Source organism: Lemur catta, chromosome 3 (assembly GCF_020740605.2).
Source record: "Lemur catta isolate mLemCat1 chromosome 3, mLemCat1.pri, whole genome shotgun sequence".
Lineage (NCBI taxonomy): Eukaryota > Metazoa > Chordata > Mammalia > Primates > Lemuridae > Lemur > Lemur catta.
In genome coordinates, this window is record NC_059130.1 from 126,079,010 (window position 1) to 126,082,944 (window position 3,935).

Here is a 3,935-nt window from a genome sequence, read left to right on the forward strand (position 1 = left end):
AGTGCTAGGATTACAGGCGTGAGCCACCGCGCCTGGCCTCATCTTAGTCTGAATGAAAGAACTGCATCTGGTAAAAAAAGAGCATCTGCCACCAAAGTGTGGAAAAAACCCTGGACTGCATGTATTCCTAGTCTTCATGATCTAAGCTTTGCAAGATTAAAAAAGGCAGTTTTGTGCCAGGTGCAGTGGCTCACGCCTGTAATCCTGGCGCTTTGGGAGGTTGAGGTGGGAGGATGACTTGAGGCCAGGAGTTTGAGACCAGCCTGGGTAATATTGAGACCCTGTCTTCTCAAAATATAGAAATATTTAGCGGGCTGTGGTGGTGCGCCTCCAGTCCCAGCTACTTGGAAGGCTGAGCCCAGGAGTTTGAGGCTGCTGTGTGAGCTATGATGATGCCTCTGCTCCAGCCTAGGTGACAGAGCAAGACCCTGTCTCAAAAAAAAAAAAAAAAAAGGAATATAATTTTCATGTCCCAAATGCTGGTGCTGCTTCACAAGTGAAGAAGAGTGCCCTCCGTGGACAGTGTTCCGGCCTGGGAGCCCCCTTTCCTAATTACCAGGAAAGACCAGAGCAGCTGGGAGGGTGGCACGTGGGGGTGGGTGCCCCCTTCACTGCTCCAGGTGGGGTGTTGGGGACCCCAGTTAGCGGCAGGTCTTTCCTGTCCTGGGTTTTGGGTGCGTTTCTGATGGGACCAACAGTACCCGCCTGCCACCTCTTCCAGGGACAGTGCAGCACTGCTCCTGCGGGTGTCCCGGGCTGCCTCAGGCTGCCAGGTGAGAGTGATTGGCAGGCTGAGCACATGGGTGTGCCTTGCTCCATCCTCCTCTCCCACTTCTCCCTGAAATAAATCTGTTCTTAATAGACACGCAAGTTCTTTGCAAGCTTTAACCCTGCCAGCTGTCTTGCGAAACCCCTATAAAATGCCAGAGAGCACCTGAGGTCCCTCCATGTTGGCAGCCCCCAGGCCCTGGGAGGGGCTCCCAAGTCAAGAGGCAGGGCTGGGGCCTGCAGTGGCCCACTCTGCACCTTCACTGCAGCCTGGCGCCTGGCAGGCTGGGGAGCCGGCGTGTGGCACCTGGGGCGCTGCCCCACCCTTGGCTTCCCCTCAGCCTTGGCCCCTCCCTGGGCATCCCGGCGGCTGATGTCCCCTTAGCAAAACAGGCACTCACAGTGGGTGCCAAATAGGTGCATTTGGAGCGCACTGGCTAGGGCAGTGTGGAAAGGATAACTGCACACAGGCGGAATTCCCAAAGCAACACAAAACTCAAGTTTCCACAGACTGCATTAACCCAAGATGGCGGCAGGAGCCATTACCCTGGCACCTGCAGGGCACGGGGGCCCTGGGAAGCACAGTCCCAGCTCCTTCCTCGCGTCCCAGTCACCGTGCCCACCCTGCCTATGGAGGCACACCTGTCGCAGGTGCCCACAGGTCGTGGACTGCCACCTGCCCTGCTGCAGGCGGCCCCCCTCCATTGGCCTCCAGCGCGTGGCCTGGACGTCCATGTGGGCAGGGCACAGCCCCGTGCTTGTTCCCCACAGAGCCAGGCCCCAGGCGGGCCGGGACCCTCGGAGTCCAGCCAGCCCGGGTGGGTGGGGCGATGGGGGCCACGAGGGGCCCCACTGTTCCTTACCTCTCACCCTGCTACCTCTGCCCTGCCTTGCCACCTCCCCCACCCCTCCCCGCTCGCCAACTCCGTCCAACTTCTTTTTTTTTTTTTTTGAGACAAAGTCTCACTCTGTTGCCTGGGCTAGAGTGCTGTGGCATCAGCCTAGCTCACAGCAACCTCAGACTCCTGGGCTCAAGCGATCCTCCTGCCTCAGCCTCCCGAGTAGCTGGGACTACAGGCCTGTGCCACCATGCCGGGCTAATTTTTTCTATATATATTTTTAGTTGTCCAGATAATTTCTATTTTTTTGGTAGAGACGAGGGTTTTGCTCTTGCTCAGGCTGGTCTCGAACTCCTCACCTCGAGCGATCCTCCCGCCTTGGCCTCCCAGAGTGCTAGGATTACAGGCATGAGCCACTGCGCCCGGCCTCGGCCCCACTTCCTGCTTGCTGGGTGACCTTGGGCAAGTTACTAGGCGAGGACCTTGTGCGAATGCAGTGAGTCCCCACGTGTGCCAGGTGACTACTCCAGTGAGCCCATTTTGCTACCAATGACCTCCAACCACCCTATCCACCCCCTCCCCGACCTTAGGGCCCCATGCCTGCCGCTCCCTCTGCCGGAGGGAGGGATGCTTGTCACCCTTGTTCAAAGCTATACCCCAACTCCTCTGCTCTGTCTGCCCCACCAAAAGGTGAGCACCTGACAGGCTTCAGTATCCTTCTCTGCTGAATCCGCAGCTAACGGGCATGTGGTGGGCAGAGAAAAGGGCTGTCCCAACAAACCAGGCCAAATGGGAGACTATCGAGTGGGCAATCCCAACACTGGCCCCTGCCGGGGGGGCCCTGTTCTGTCTCTCAGGCCAGAGGCTGGGAAGCTGGGTCGTGCCTGTGCCCAGTGCTGGCTGGAGGCTGAACAACATGGCCTCAGGATAGCTGGTCACACGCACCTCCTCCACTGGGAGCCCCAGCCTCTAGGGGCCTGACCACTTCCCCTTTTGGGTGCTGGGCAGCCTCCATCCACCCCGTTCACCCCAGCCAGGCCAGCTGATGGCAACTTCTCACCCCCTGGAGCTGGTAGCAGGACTCCCAAGACTTGCAACGTGCACCCCTCTAGCCCCTCTACCCCCTCTGCCCCTGAGAGCCACCCCCCACCATGACCGAGTCCAACTCTGGGGGCCACGGCCCCAGCTCCTCCTCCTCCCTCCGTCCCACCCTGTCCCTGCTGGCACCCATTATTCTACCCTCAGGAGGGGGGGTCCAGGTTTTGGGAGGTCTGAAGTGTGAACAATAAGAGAAAATACAAAAAAACCCAAACACCAAATAACGAAGTCCACAGTGGCCTTGAGCACGGGCAGCTCTGGGGCTGGGAAAGGTCAGGGTGGGGGTGTGTCACCCGCTGCAGCCCCCCAACCCTGGGCCCAGCCCAGGAGTTCGGGAGCCTTCCTTGACCCCCAGTCCCTCTGAGGCAGAACCTCCTCCTCTGTGCAGGATCTCTGGCCCATCCCCACCCCCAAGCCAGCCTTTGACCCTGCTGTTCCTGATCTGGGACTGGCCTCCCCTTTGGACCCAGCCTAGCGAAACTGCCTCTGGGAATCTTCCGGGTGCCCAAAGGCGTCCTCCCAGCCTGGGCCTTAGTTATTGCTGCTCAGCGCTGGGGTGGGTGGCAGGTGTGAGAGCTCTTGGCCCCTGAGTCCCAGAGTCTGAGCTGGGTCTGCTCTGAGAAGTTGCACAATCGAGGTCAGCTGAAGGCAGCCACAGCCGTTTTCTCATCTCAGAAATGGGGAAGCGCTCTTGCTGGCGGGGGTGAGCCTGGCGGAACTCGGGGCAGGGGGCAGGCAGGGCAGGGGTTGGCTCTGTGGCCTACACGTGGTAGCCCCAAGTGCACTTTGCACACAGCAGGTGAGTGGAGATGTGGAGACAGAGCATAGGGGTCGTCCTCCTTGGGGTGACACCCCCCTCCCCCACGCTCCTGGGCAGAAAAAGGGTTTCCATGATTACAGAAGTTCCCTTTAGAGGGAGAACACAGGAAGGGCATTTGCTAGGTGACCTTGGGCAGATGACGGGGGGGCTGGGTGCCTCCGTAGAAGCCAGTGACTGCCCTGACTGTGTGAGGTTTTCTGGGTGCCTGGCCCAGTCCCAGCCCCTTAAAGGCACTGGTGTGTGCTCCGTGGCTAGCAAGCATTATTGTTATGCTAATGATCATGTCCAAAAATGCAGCTCAAGGCTTCTGTGGGTGTGGCTGGAGGTCCCTTTGGGGAAGTGGTTGAGTTTACAAAATAACCCACGGGGAAGTTACAGTTTAAGAAATATCCCCAAATTCCTGCCATCCT